General features: G+C 46.3%; 1 protein-coding gene across 2 annotated transcripts in view; it reads left to right on the plus strand.

The window, feature by feature from the left end:
* Positions 1–1,766: 1,766 nt before the first annotated feature.
* SYNDIG1 (synapse differentiation inducing 1) overlaps positions 1,767–15,508 on the plus strand; it is a 120,552-nt gene continuing 106,810 nt past the window's right edge. The window contains exon 1 of one of the 2 annotated variants that reach the window (XM_036321004.1): positions 1,767–1,917. The gene's annotated coding sequence lies outside the window, so the exon portion shown is untranslated. Of the gene's footprint in view, positions 1,918–1,942; positions 2,383–15,508 lie in introns of those variants that run through there. The other variant, XM_036321005.1, reaches the window with a different exon arrangement.

Genomic DNA, 15,508 nt, shown 5'->3' on the forward strand with positions numbered 1-15,508 from the left:
CCACACGTGGTGCTGGTTCCACTAACCCTCTCCTCCACCCAAAGGCATCCTTATGGGCGCACTCAGGAGTTAGCATTCTCTTTGGGCTGCTGAGGTTCGACAGGAAGCTAAGTCCTCCTGTGAAGGGACCACAGGGTGGAGCTTGCTATTCTGGCACCATCTTCAAATCCTACCCTGTGGAAACTCTGCCAGAGGAGGCCTGGTAGAGGAAGCAAGACCTTCTGAAGCCAATGGTTGGTGACCAGGCAGGAGAGAGGATTGGGTCCCTAGGAGGGTTTCATGGGGCATAACCAGCCTTGACAACCGGGGCAAGAGTAACAGGTCTGAGCCTGGGGTAGAAATGGGTTCACAGATATTTTCCTAAATCACTTTAACCCCCTTTATGGTATATCTGTCTGTCATAGTTCATGAAATCCAATTCCACAACTTTCCCCCAAAGTTTGAAATGCAGACTCCAGGTAGTTTGCCCTCCCTGGGCTCTGGCTCCCCTCCCCTCTCCCCGCCATGATTGTGCCTGCTCTGCCATTCCAGTCCTGCAGCCACTCTAGGTTTGTAACCGGACAACCAATGGGTCTGGGCGGCCTGACACTATTTGAGCCAATTCAGCAGAGACAGGGTTGAATCATATATAAGCATTTATTCCAATAATGCCGGCAGTAGGGGAGAGTGGCAGGTCACCCACAAAAATCTGCTTTGCCCCCCACCATAAGTCAGCTGCTGATATAGGTAGAAGGAGGAAGATTACATGGGGAAGTAGGCAAAAGGGATAAGAATGGGTATGCAAAATGGGCAATTTACAGGCAATGCAGGCTGGGGGGTCCCAAAGGCCTGCGGGTATGCAAAGGGCTGGCGCCTCAGGGTTCTGCAACAAGGTGGCTAATCTTTCCATGATAATAGGTAGCTCTATGTGGAGGATGGGCCGCATTGCCAGGTGAGCGCCCAGGTCCCCCATGGAACTCCCAGCCAGGTTAGAATGTGCTTACTTTATTAGAACAAAACAATCATAGTTAACAGAGACTGATTAATATATAATTATAGCTGGTCCCCAATATTCTATTTCTGCCCCTAACAGTTTCTTTTCGATTCCAATTGTGGAGGGCCAGCAACTCCAGCACTACAGACCTATTTGCGGTTGGGCGGTTGTCTGGGAGCCTGGGCCTCAGCCTGGTTTCCCCTGGAGGGTTGGCGGGTTAGGACTCGAACAGATACCAGACCTATAGAGTGGGCTTTTGCGGACCTCAAAACCCAACCCGAGCCTGGGAAGCCTTTAGGACCCAGGGGAGCCATCTCTTCTCCGAACCAGGCGGTAATTCCCTGTCCTCCAAGTCCCCAGTGGCGCTCCCCTCCCCCAGCCTGTGTCGCCCTCACATTCCCAGACACCAGCCAAGGGCCTGGGGCAAAGTTGGCGGCCACCTTCGCGCGGGGAAGTTCCCGCCTCCCCATCCTCCTCCTCCTCGCTGCCATCCTCCACTGGAGTTCCTGGCTGCTGTCGCCCGCTAGCGTGTCGCCGGGCTTAGCAACTCTAGCGGCATGCCACAAGGCGCCCCTTGCCCAACCCGCCCACCGGGCGCGCCCCGCGCGAGTCTTCCCGCACCCTTCCCTCCTGCGGGGGGCCAGAGGGCCGGGCTCCGCCCCAGGGTGCTGCCCGGGAGCTCCCCGCCGGCCGGGCCGCCGCCGCTCTAGTACTCGCGGGGCAGCTGGGGGCGCGGGCGGCGAGCGCAGGGCTGGGAGCGGCGGGGTGGGGGGAGAGGGAGGAGAGACGCAGAGGGAAGCGGGGTGGGGTGGGGGAGGAGGAGAGAGCAAGGGAGCCGAGGATCAAAGGCGGGCGCAGCACCGCCCGGCTCCCGCCCGCTCGCTCTTTGGGGAGACATACCGGGGGCCGCCTGGGCGCCTGAGCCGGGTCACCTTGCCCCGGAGGTAAGTCCCACCGCCCGGGCAGCGCAGGAGGGGCTGGAGCGAGCGGGGCGGGGGCTGCGGGCGGGTGGCGGGCTCGGGAGGCAGGCCCCGCGAGGGAGGGCGTCCTGGCTCCGCCTCGGAGCGCGCAGAGCAGGCGGCGCAGCGCCCGCGGTGAGTCGGGGTGGTCGCGGTGGCGGGACCTGCGAGGCGCGGGGTCGCCAGACAGGCGGAGAGAGCAGAGCAGGCTCAGGCTAGCAAGATGCGGAGGAAGGGGCCGGTGCTGTCGGCTCCGGCTGCAGCTTGGCGCCTCGCCACCCCGGGCGCCCAGGATGTGGAGGGCTGCCGTGCGAAGTCGGTGGGAGCTAGTGAGCAGCCCTGGGAGCGCAGCGGAGCGGGGCTGCCCGGGCGGTGAAGGCGCGCGCGGGCGAGGGCTCGGTGGGTTCAGGCGACCCCCTGGAGCGACCCAAAGAAGACCGGCTGGGGCTGGTGAGTGGGAAGCGGCGGAGCTGGGGACCGAGGTCTATTCGGGACCGGAGCGGAGGGGGAGAGGAAGGCGAAGGTTCGAGCGCTGTGGTTGGGATCTCCCAACAGGCGACCAGGACGGGGACTCCCCGAGTCCCTCGCTGCCGGGAAGAGCCGACGGGCATCCGTGGGCTGCCTGCTCCCTGGCAGCCGTGGCGGCCCGCAGCCCCGCTAGCCACCAGCCCAGGAGCGGAAAGGAAAGCGAGTGGATTCGGGTTTTTTTTGCTCAAGTTCGTCTCGATTTCCCCAAGTCTGATTTTTGCCTCTTGGTGCGCGCTCTCCAAGCCACAGCGGGAGGAATGGATTGCCGGCAGAGTTCGGCACTTTCTTTAGGGAAGGGACTTTGAGCTCGGTGTTTTTTCAAGATCCCAGTAGAATGGGCGATGGCTTTTCTGATGGGCAGAGGAAGGGATCCTCTGGCCGCATTTCATTTCCTTCGGAGTCCGCTTGCCCACAGAAGCTCGGACTCCTGGCACCCAAATTGCAGGTGCGCGAAGCCCTGCTGCGACGTCAGATGTGCTGGCGCCGCCTGGCCACTGGCCCGCACTCGCTGCCTGCGCTTCGGGCCACGTTCCGAGGTTTATTGCTGCAGACACTGGCCGAGGGCTTGGCCGATTTGGGGGTCAGGCCGCGTTTTCTAATTAGAATCAGTGTCGGGCCGTAGGACGTGCACCCCTGTTTGCGTTACTGGTAGCCCCTCTCCTACTCGCTTGCGTCTTGAGTCGGAGTCCAGAGCAGGGGCGTGCTGCGCAACCTGCAGCCTGTCTGTAGGGTTAAGCAGCCTGGTAGCAAACTGGGGGGACGGAGCCAACTTTTCCTTGCTGGGGTGCCATTGCCTGGGCCGAGTCGTGTTGGCGCAGGAATGCGGTCTTCCAAGCGGAGTCTGACTCCCGAAATTCTCACAGCAGCGCAAGTGAAAATGAACCTCCAGGAGGGCAGGGGGGCAGTCTGCTGTCCGATCTGGCTAGGACAGGAAGTAGCTGGAGCTGAATTTTCGGAGGACTTGTATGTGCATGCTGTGCGTCTTGCAATTGTGTGGAATGCCTTTCCGGAGATCAGACCACAGGTGCGGGGCCTGTGGGATGTGCGAGGAGGAGCCCTTCCTCCCGCCCTCTCAGTCACACTCTTAGGCTCCGTTGCAAGGAGCGAATGTTGATTTCTGGCTGATCGGGTGCTCTCTCCCATCCGGTCCCCACCTACTGCATGCAAATGAAATAGTCATAATCAACAGGAACTTGTTAAATAAAGGAGGGAAATTGGGAAATCTACGGTTCAAGTTTTTTTTTTTATTAGATTTCAGTGGTACCCAAAGGAAGAAGAGGGAATAGTACACTGAACCTCCAGTGTACCCCACATCCCACCACCAAACCCATTCACCTTTTGCCCTCCCGCTCTCCCCGCCTCCCCAACCCCGTGTTTACGGACCCTCCTCAGAATTCTGGAGGCCATGTTTGCTGGATTTAAAACCCCATGGCAAGCTTACTTCACCTCCAAATGCGTCCTCGGCTAGCTGCAGCTGATGACGTTACATTTTCATCTAACGGAAATGACTGCATGACTGCTTTAAAGTATTCCATTGGAACCTAGGTGATGCGAAAATAAAAATAAAGGCACTCCCTCATTTCCATTTTGGAGTAGGAAAAGAAATCTTGCTAATATTCTTTAAGGCATGATGGGTTGGGGGGGGGGTAATTGAAAGAAGGGGAAATCCAGATCCCCCCAAAAAGACATTTGAAACAATATAGATTTACATAATATTTGATGTGCAGGGCATACACAGGAATCTAGTCGAATCATGATAGACAAAATAACTTTTTTGGTGGAAACTTTAAAAATTATTTCAGCGATAATAAGCAATTAATTTCTTCCACATTTAGCATGACATAATAGTGCTACACTGGACTTGGTGCATTTTTCTCATGTGGCTCATTTTTTTCTGGGAGTTATTACTAGTATATGAGAATAAAAAGCAAATACACTTGTTAGTGCTACTCTGAGGTTTTGAAGAGTACTAAACATTTCACCTCTCAATTAGAAAACATTTGGTCGTCACACTGGTCACGTCACCTCTGGAGAGAGACCCTCTACTCACTCAAATTTGGTTTCAAATGTGGTTTCTGTTGTTGAAAATAGCATGGAGAAGGCCTTCCGGGACAGTGGGAGGGTGACCCCTCCACTCACACACCTACATGCCCCCTTCCACCCTGCACACCTCTGCACCTTCATTTATATAAAAGCTGTTTCTAAAAATTGCCAGTGACATTCTTGGAGGGTTCAGCCAGACTACGAAATACCTTTATAAGGTGCACTATTTAAAGGCACCCTTAGCTAACCTTTTGTAATATGAATAACCATCCTGTAGGTGAGCACTTTTATAAGTCTTTCTCTTCCTAAATAAAACCACATCTTTCCATGACACCAGCATGACCCTGAGCCCCTCACTCTGTCCTTTGCAGGGTCCCCATGCACATTGGACGTTCTCGTGTCCAACACGGACTGATTACAACCTATAGTTTAAACAGACTTCAATTTACCAGCAAAATTCTTGAATGAGTGGGCGAAGGTGGCAAGGATTGAAGGATGGGGTGTTCATTTGTCAGCAGCCGCAAAAACAGAGGGACTAGGTAGCAAACCAGTCTGTTGTTCTTTCAACGGAAAGTCTCAGGGCTCTTTCATGGAAACACGATGATATGAGGTGATGTTGGAGCATAGCTTTTGACCCAGCATCATTACACTGCAGTCATTGGGTCAATATATCCAAAAAGCAAAGCAATAAAGACATTCAAACATTAAATATTCAAAACATTAATGATAGGCTGACCCAGTTCCTGCCCATGTCACCAGAATTGGAATGCAGTAGTAGGTGGTTTTAACAAATGTTTAACATTCTCTGTGCAAGATACTTAGACATTTCACGTTATTCCTGAGAGTTCATAAGCATCAGACAACAAACAATTCAGTGCTCTCTGTCCCCTCTGGCAGTATACTAGATTTCAGCTGGGAGTGGGGGGAGGAGGTGTGAGGGAGACACATTTGCCATTTTCTCAAGTCCATGACTGCCCCTCCCCACAGTGTTTCCTCACTGTGCCTGTGAGAAGACTTAGGTTTCAAACTTTCAGCTCTGCTGCTTGCTTGCTGAATGATCTTAGACCCCTTGACTTTTCTGAGATTGTTTCTTTTCATCCATGCTCTTTCCAGGATTTTGAAAATGAAATATATTTGGTTGTCACAGTTTTTTATATGGGAGGATGGTTGCGAACATTTTAGTGTGTCTTAACGGAGTGTTTCCTTTGTATCCCCATGGCTCTCTGAGAACAGAAAAAGAGCTCAGGCCCTTCATTGTACCTGTGTCCTACAACTCATTGTGGGCAAGAGCCAGGGTAAGGACAGCAAGTGTACGTCCCTGTAGGTATGCATTCTCACGTAGGAATGGTGTAGACTGTAGACATTCATGTCTTCCAGGGCTCAAAGGGAATGTATAGGGAAGGCTTATGAGCAGTAGCTTTGACACAACTAAATTTAACACAACAAAACTTACTCATATCACATTATAAAATTACACGATGCATGTGCTCTAGGATACAATATTATAAAGCAGACAACCAACAAGCTACAAAGAACCATTATTTATAATACCATTATAACCATTATTTATAATGAGGATTTAAGTTACAAACTTTGTTTAGATCAAAAGTTCTAATCATCTTAAACCATTCCATGATAACCTGTTCAGTTACATAAAAGAACAAAAACAACAACAAAGAAGTATTGAGAGCCAATGTAAAAGTTAAATAACACAACCAAGAAACAACATACAAATGTGGGAAATAATAAAAATAAAAGCTGCAACTAAAAGCATACTTCAGATCGACCCAGGGGACACTTTTACTTGCATAAAAATAATTTATCTAGGAGTTCAGTTCATGTTATTCGAGAGAGATGGGGGATTGTGCTCTTGGGGTTCAAATCAATGTTCATTGTGAAACATTGTGAGTTTTTAGTTTGCCAATCGATTCTTGTATCGATCACAGGCATTTTTAAACTCAGGTCCTGATAATGCTGTAAGGAGATAGCAAGTATTTCCTGATTGCAAGTTGGGTCTTTCATCAGGGGCCCAATTAGTTTACATTCATAAAAAATGATTGCTTCTCAAACATTTGGCCTCATTGGGTGAATGCTTTCAAAAGTGCTTCCACCTGTTACTTCCTTAATCTTTCTCTCCATCGGGAAATATCAGTATCCAAAAAGCAAACAGACATTTCAGGCAACTAGAACCATAAACGTTTTATATCACCGCGTCAACTTTAAACGGAAGATACTTCGGAAAGAGAAAAATACCTTACCTCAAATATATTGGGGCTTCACAACCCCGCTTAGGGAAGCAAAGACACAAAAACGTTACATTAACTTACCTTTCTGCCATGTGTACAAGATGCAGTTTGCAGCTTCTTTTTATGATTTTGGCCCTCACACCTTAGTGCCACAGGCTCGCAGTTGGTGCAGGTGTTGGGGATACGGTTTGCTTCTGAGGGTTCTAATGGGATTAAGTCCTGGGACAGGGTCGGGAAATGCAGTGGCTCTGCCAAGGGGTGGGTTCTGCTCAGCTCTTTGGACCAAAGATTGTTACCAATTCTCTCATTTGCAGTGATTGCCTTTAAGTAGAGTAAGTATTTCTGTAGCCAACCTTAATATCTGAAGTCTGACTCGGCCTCTTCTCTCAGGTGTTTCCTTTAGAAGGGACTTATCCTTACCATCCACAGGTTAACAGTGGGCACTGGGTCTGAGATGCATCTAAGCACAGGGTCTGGCCAGTGCTAGTAGCTCAACCATTCATATTTTCTATTTAAGAGCCATTCATCTACACCGGATAGCGTATGGAGCCTCTTCACCCCGCGTGCACACGATCATGGTTCTGACCCTGCACTGGGCAATCACAGCACACTCCCAGCCTACACTAGACGTGCTTACACATGTCTCTTGCCTGTAAAGAGCCCATCTTCATTTTTTTTCTCCCACTTCCTTTCTTTCCCATAGTGCACTGTGGTACAAGCAGTTCAACAAAGACCTGTGAGCTGATTAATTAATGTGCATACTATTTAACAGTTATTCTTTTATACACTAAACCCAGAGACACAGCGCATTCATATCAGTACTCTGACACAGCACAGTACTCTCAACCCCCTCACAAAGATGGATTTCTTTTCAAAGCCACTTTTAAATAAAGGGAAATCATCTGTTTTGTTATTTCTAAATTTTCTGCCTTTCATTCTCCTGATTTTTTTTTTAAGCTATGGATGTAAGGGTTCCACCTTTACACGTGGAGCAACCACTTTGTCGTTCTCCATGATCAGCATTAGATCATCAAGTAAAGCAAGCTGAGAGCGGGCACCTGGGCATGGTGATGAGTCTCCAGACTCAGGGAGTGGTGGAGGTGGAGCCCAGACCAGCAGCGAGAGCCTGCGATGTGAGTCTCTGTGATGACCCTCCTCTCTTTCCTCTCTGAGCTCCATGTGTCTTAGGCCCCAGGGAAGTGGTGGAAGGGAGCCATGGGCTGTGGAGCCATTAGCTTCAGTGGAAACTGGGGTGTGGTGAGGGGAGGAGTGAGTAATGCAGAGACTCATGCAGATGTTAGTGCTGGTGGAGGACTGGACAAGGAATGGCCTCCCTCCTGCAGAGCTGCAGGTATTCCAAAAGCCAGGGGTCTGTCCTCTCAACACCTGCCACATGGATGCACGCTTCTGGCCTTCCTCACCTCAGGATTTGGCCCGTGATGCTGGACATGGATGCCACTCCATGTGTGGTGGATCCCCACTCAGCATCCTCTCTTGGGTGGAGCTGTTGTACCTCTTTAAGCCGCACAACAAAGCCAGCCTGGCTGCATTCGAATGGTGGCCCACCCTTCTGGTATCTGGGGAAAATGGAGGTGAGTTAATGAATTTGGAGAAGTAGAGTGATCCATGTTTGAAGGGCCAAGTAAAGCTTTCGTGGCTTGTCTGTAGCTTGTCACGAGGGCTATTCACGTAAAACCAACAGAAGCTTCTACTGTTGGTGATTTATTGCACTATCAGTGTCTCTCTCCCAGACCAGAAGGGAAAAAGAAGAACAAGGAAAGGGAAGGGTAAAGATCCAAATGTGTGTATTATTCCCTTTGATTCCCTCAGCAATCTCTTGAGAATGTCCCCATGTTGCACTTGCTGGGACAAGATCCAGCAGGGTTTCCTGACTTGTTCTGTGATCTTTTACCAGAGGAAGGACCTTGGTACATAGACCCAAGTCTTTAGGGTTCATTTGTTTTTGTCTCTAAAGTTCATGTTTGCTCACCCACGGCACTCCGTTTTCTTGGCATTGCTAACACGTGGCATAAAGCTCAGGACAAGGACATATGCTGTGCAGTAATAGTTAGACGGACAGTTGCAGACAATTCTATTTTGCAATAAAGTCCAAGTAGGACAGAATGTAATTAGGTAATTTCTTCATCTGTGTTCTTGGGTGCTTTCCTTGGAGGACAGCATCCACAGCAAGTCAGCAAACTGTGGCCCCTAAGTATGGGTGAGGGGAAAGCGAGGTTGTAGGCCAAGCCAGAAAATTATGCATCTAGAGAAGTCCAGGATTACAGGAATCTCCTGAGAGCAGTCAGAGGGGAAAATGCATTTCCTCTAACATTTATTTCCAGACATCTATAGAGAACAAAGTAAACTACATATGACAGTGGGGCAACCAGGAAGGCCTCCTGGCAGTGTGTTCCCATCTTGTTGTTAGCAGAAAGCTTTTCCAGATGATAGAAATGTCCTTTGTCCTTGGACTCTGCCCAGAAATGCTGCTCTTCCTGGAATTTGAATTCAGAGCTTTATATATTTCAAAAATTTATTTTGGCGAGTTGGAGTCTGCCCATTGCTGACATCTCTCCTTAAGACTAAGTTGGTGCATTTCTTAGAAAATAAAGATGCACTCAGTTTCTTGGGAACATAAATCAAAGCGACGTTGTTTCTACCAGAGTAAGGCTTGGCCCTGGAGAATGTCTTGAGAGCACAGCCCTGACCATGTAGTTCCCTCTTCTCTGAAGCCTTCTTCCCAAACCTGACCCTCGGTGGATTCTTTCTTCCCTGTCAGAGTCGGGGGAACCTTGTAAGCCCACTCTTTCCACACTCCTCATACTCTGACTGACTGAACTATCCTATGGCCTCACTTTAGGTTGTGACTTATATGCAGCTACCTCCCAGATTTCTTTTCCAATACCGAAGCCCCCCCGCACCCCCCCCCCTCCCCCCAAGACTCAGCCTTGTCTTTCCACATGCCCCCAGCATCTTGTTGGGTGTTCCTGGGGCATCAACCTCAGAGAAGCCCAGACGCTCTCGCCTCCTGCCCATACCCCTTTGTCTGGTGAGGACACACAGTAACCCAGATATCCACACCTGAAAACTGCTCACCTCTTAGACTTTTACCTAATTTCCTCCCTAAATATATTTTACCTCTCCCCTCCATCTTTTCTATCATTAGCCCCATGTAGACACCCATCGCTTGTCAGATTCCCCCAGTAGCATGCTGCAAGGTCTCCTTACCTTCCTACGTGTGCGTCTCACCTCTGTTCTCTAGGACTGTTGGAGTGAGCTTTCCAAAATGCAGATCCGCCTCAGTGACTCTTCTCCTGAATCTCTCTATTGGCTTCCCACCTCCCATGACATAGGACAGGCTACCTGTGGAGGATAACAGGCTGTTCATGATAGCCCTGCCTATACTCCAGCCTCATTCCTGCCTTTTAGATTCCCAGAATACTGGGAAAGTCCTGCCCACAAACACGTACAAATACCCATGTGCGGACACGTCACTGCTTTTATGCCTCTCCCCGTGTTCGGTTGCTAACTCTTGTTAATTTACTTAAAAGTTCAGCTTGGTAATCCCCTCTTCCTGGCATCCTTTCCTCAAAGCTCATTGTCCCCAATCTGGGTGTCCTAGGTACCTGGACCCACCCCATGTCCTGGTGTGGCATTAGCTGAACAACCAAAGTATGAACTATCCAGAAATAACTTTGCGAATAAATGCGTGAGATCTGCACAAAGTAAACTGTACATTTTTACTCATGGAATAAGAGAACACTTGAATAAATGGAGAGAAATACAATGCTTCTGGATAGGAACACTCCAGGGTAACAAGATATCATTTTCACCAAGTTACTTTGTAAGTTAAGTGCTTTTTCAATCAGAATCCCAACATGATATTGCCTTTTGATCTTGACAAAATAATTCAAAAGTTTATATAAGAATAATCAATCTATGATGCTATTTTTTAAGTGAAGAGGAATGAAGAAGGATTTTGCCCTACCAGATAAAAAAGTCAAGCATTAAAACTACATTAATTTACCTCAAACCAATTAGGACATCTACGATCAACAAAGAAAAAAAAGGAAATAACAAGAAGTTGGGAATCTGTTGAGGAATTGGAGCTCTTATGCACTGTTGATGGGATTGCAAAATGATGTAAATGTTATGGAAAACAATTTGGAGATTTCACACACACACACACACACACACACACAACCCACACAAAACAACAACAACACACACAGAATTACTAGATGACTCAGCAATCCCCTTTTTAGGTATATATCCAAAAGAATTGAAAGAGTCTTGAAGAGGTATTTGCACACCCATGTTAATAGCAGCATTATGCACAATAACCAAGAGGTGAAGGCAGCCTGTATGTCCATTGATGGATAAACAACATGTGGTATATACATACAAGAATATTATTTAGCCTTAAAAAGGAAGTAAATTCTGACACATGCTACAACATGAATGAACCTTGAGGACATAATGCTGAATGAAATAGTCCAGTCACAAAAAGGCAAGTACTGTATGCTTCTACATATATGAAGTTTCTAAATAGGTAAATTCATAGAGACAAAAATAGAATGATGGTTAACTGGAATTGGGAGAAGGAAGAAAGGGGATTTGTTTAATGCATCCAGAGTTTTACAAAATGAAAAAGTTCTGGAACTTCCCAAACAAACAAAATTGAGGACCAGATGACTTCACTTGTGAATTCTATCAAATATATAAAAATCACTAATACCAATTCTTCCCAAACTCTTCCAAAAAATAGAAGAAGAGACAATACTTCTAAACTCATTTTTGCAAGACCAGCATTGCCCTAATATCAAAACCAGTCAAGGACACAAAAATTAATAAAATTACAGGCCAGTATGCCTGATGAACATAGATGCAAAAATACTCAACAAAATAAAAGCAAACTAAATTCAACAATACATTAAAAGGATCATACACTATGATCAAGTGGGATTTATTCCAGGGATGTAAAGATTGTTCAACATCAGTAAATTAAACCACAATAACAAAATGAAGGCTAAAAATTATATGTACCTCTCAATAGATGGAGAAAAGCATTTGACAAAATTGAAAATTCATTTATGATAAAAACCTTCAATGAAGTGGGTACAGAGCGACTGTACTTTAACATAATAAAGACCATATATGACAACACCACAGCTAACATACTGCATGGTCAAAAAGCTTAAAGGGATCAGGAACAAGATAAGGATGCCCACTCTCACCAATTTTATTTAACATAATATTGAAAGTCTTAGCCAGAGTAATTAGGCAAGAAAAAGAAATAAAAGGCATCCAATCAGAAAGGGAGAAGTAAAATTGTTACTACTTGCAAATGACATATGTAGACAAACCTAAAGACTCCACCAAAAAACTGTTAAAACTAATAAATTCAGTAATGTTTCAGGGTACCAAAATTAATATTCAAAAATGTGTTGTTTTCTAATAGTTTAGCAAACTATCAGAAAGAGAAATTAAGAAAACAATTTAATTTAGGTTCATCAAGCCCTAGCCAGTTTGGCCCACTGGATAGAGCGTTGGCCTGGGGACTGAAGGGTTCCAGGTTCAATTCCGGTCAAGGGCATGTATCTTGGTTGCAGGCACATCCCCACTAGGGGGTGTGCGGGAGGCAGCTGATCGATGTTTCTCTCATCGATGTTTCTAGCTGTCTATCCCTCTTACTTCCTCTCTGTAAAAAATCAATAAAATATATATTTTTAAAAAGAATACTGCCTAGGAATAAATTTAACCAAGGAAGTTAAAGACATTATGAAAATTATAAGACAATAATGAAAGAAATTGAAGATGGCACATAAAATCGAAGGATATACTGTGCTCATGGGTTGAGAGAATTAATATTGTTAAAAAGTCCATACTACTTGAAGCAATCTACAGATTCTATGCAATTCCTATAAAAAAGCTAATAGAAAAAATATAGAGAAATATACAGAAATAGAAAAAAAAAATCCTAAAATTTGCATGGCGCCACAAAGACCCTAAATAGCCAGAGCAATCTTGAGCAAGAAGAATAAAGGTGGAGATATCACGCCTCCTGATTTCATACTATATTACACAGTTACAATAACCACAACAGTATGGTAGTAATATAAACCAGACACATAGATAAATGGAACAGGCTAGAGAGCCCAGAAATAAACGCAAACATATATGGATGATACTTTACCCCAATGTTATGCCATGTGCAAAAATTAACTCAAGATGAATCAAAGATTTGAACATAAGGCATGGAACCATAAGATTCCTGTAAGTGCCCTAGTTGGTTTGGCTCAGTGGATAGACTGTCAGTCTATCCACTGTGAACTGAAGGGTCCTGGGCTTGATTCTGGTCAAGGACACATGCCCAGGTTGTGGGCTTGATCCCCAGTAGGGGCTGTGCAAGAGGAGGCAATGGCTCTAATCATTGATGTGTCTGTCTCTCCTTCGCCCTTCCTCTCTGAGATCAATAAAAACATATTTTAAAAATAACATAAAATAAGATTCCTGTAAGAAAACATAAGCAGTAACCTTCTTGACATTGTTCTTGGCAGTGATTTTGTTTTTTGACACCAAAAGCAAAAATAAGCCAGGGGTACTACATTAAACTTAAAAGCTTTATCACAGCAAAAGAAACCATCAACAAAATGACAAGGCAACCTACCAAATGGGGGGAAATATTTGCAAATCATATATGCACTAAGGGGTTAATCTCCCAAATGTGTAAAGAACGCATACAACTCAATAACACAAATTGCACCTGGCCAGCATGGCTCAGTGGTTGAGCATCAGCCTAGGAACCAGGAGGTTATGGTTGGATTCCCAGTCAGGGCACATGCCTGAGTTGCGGGCTTGATCCCTAGTGTGGGGTGTGCAGGAAGCAACTGATGATTCTCTCATCATGTTGTTCCCATCTCTCTATCCCTTTCCCTCTCTGAAATCAATAAAAATATGTTTAAAAAACAAACAAACAAAACAACCCTCCTCGCCCCCCCCCCCCCAATTGCAACTAAAAATGGTAAGAAGATATGAATAGAATTTTTCCAAAGAAGGCATACAGGTGGCCAGCAGGTGATCGTCCTCACAAATCATCAGGGAAATGAAAATCAAAACCACCATGAGCTATCACCTCACACCGGTTAGAATGGCTAGTATAAAAAGACAAGAAATAACAAGTGTTGGTGAGGAAGTGTACTATTGGTGGGAATGTAAATTGGTGCAGCCACATTGGAAAATAGTAGGGAGTTTCCTCAAAAAATCAAAAATAGGACTGCCATAAGATCCAGCAACTCCACTTCTGGGCATTTATCTGAAGAAATAAAAAACACTAAGGTCACTGAGCTGGTGGGACTCAGTGGCTGAGCACCAACCCATACACCAGAAAGTCACCAGTTCAATTCCTAGTCAGAGCACATGCCTGGGTTGCGGGGGCACACAGGAGGCACCCAATCCATCTTATGTTTCTCTCAATGTTTTCTTCTCTCCCCTCCCCCCCCTTAAAAAAAAATCAATAAAAACATTTAAAACAAAAACAACAACAAAAAGCACACTAAGTCTTCCAGACAGGGTCAGGGTAAGGATCAGAAGTCAGAGGTCTGTGACATTTTGGTGTGGCCTCAGAATCTGACCTGTTCCAATGGTGGTAACTCACATCTGAGAAACTAGATAGATCATTTCTTAGACAGCTGTAGTTCCCTATTGCTGTATACAGATCCCAAAACTTGCCAGCATGGAATGCTCACGGTTTTTGAGGGTTGGGGAGTCTGGGAGGAGCCAGCTGGGTGCTTCCAGCTTCACTTTATCATTAGGGTACAGTCAGGGTAGCCAGAGCTAGAAGATCAGGGAACTTGGGCAGCTGGGGGCCAGCAGGGCAGCTCTTTGAAACCCCAGGAACTATCCATGTAATCTCTCCACCTGGTATATATTGGACTTCCACAGCATGGTGGCCTCCAGGTCCTGGATTCCCTAAATGGCTGCTCAAGGCCTCAGTGCTGGTCTTCCAGCAAAAGGTGCAGGCTGCATGGATTTTCCTGACATAGCCTCAGACTCACATGTCAACACTACTGCCGCATTCCATCAATTACATGCGAGTCACAAGCCCACTGAGGTGCATGAGAGGGGGCAGAGACCCCACCTCAAAGGGTAATGCCAAGGCCACATGTGGCATAGCTGTGGGATAGAAAATATGATATAAAACAAATACTAAAAAAAAAAAAAAAAAAAAAAGACTCAATTGCATGCTTTACAGGTACCAAATACATGAAAGGTAAAATCTTTTCTCAACAGAAAATTATCTACATCCATATTTTTGATATATGGATTGTCCCATTGTTTCTTATTTTCTAATGTCAATATAAATTTTTAGTGTGTCAGATGGTTTCTCAAAAGTGCATTAGTGATTAGTGCATTCTAGCCCTGGCCAATGTCTTTCAACGGTTAGAGCGTTGACCCACACACCAAAGGGCCGAGGGTTTGATTCCTAGTCATCATCCCTAGCCCTGGTCAGGGTGCGTGTGGGAGGCAACCAATCCATGTGTCTCTCACATCTCTCTCTCCCCCTCCCTCCCTGTCCTCCACTCTCTCTAAAAATCAATGGAAAAAAAATATCTTCAGGTGAGGATTAACAAAAAAACAGAAAGTGCATTCTGGAGTGTGATGCTATGTTAGGTCCACAGTCAGAAAGTGGGACAGATTAATAGCGCCAATTTTTGCATATTACATGGGTGCATTAGTTACTACAAGTGAATTTTAGA

Source organism: Myotis myotis, unplaced genomic scaffold, assembly GCF_014108235.1.
Source record: "Myotis myotis isolate mMyoMyo1 unplaced genomic scaffold, mMyoMyo1.p scaffold_m19_p_9, whole genome shotgun sequence".
Classification (NCBI taxonomy): domain Eukaryota; kingdom Metazoa; phylum Chordata; class Mammalia; order Chiroptera; family Vespertilionidae; genus Myotis; species Myotis myotis.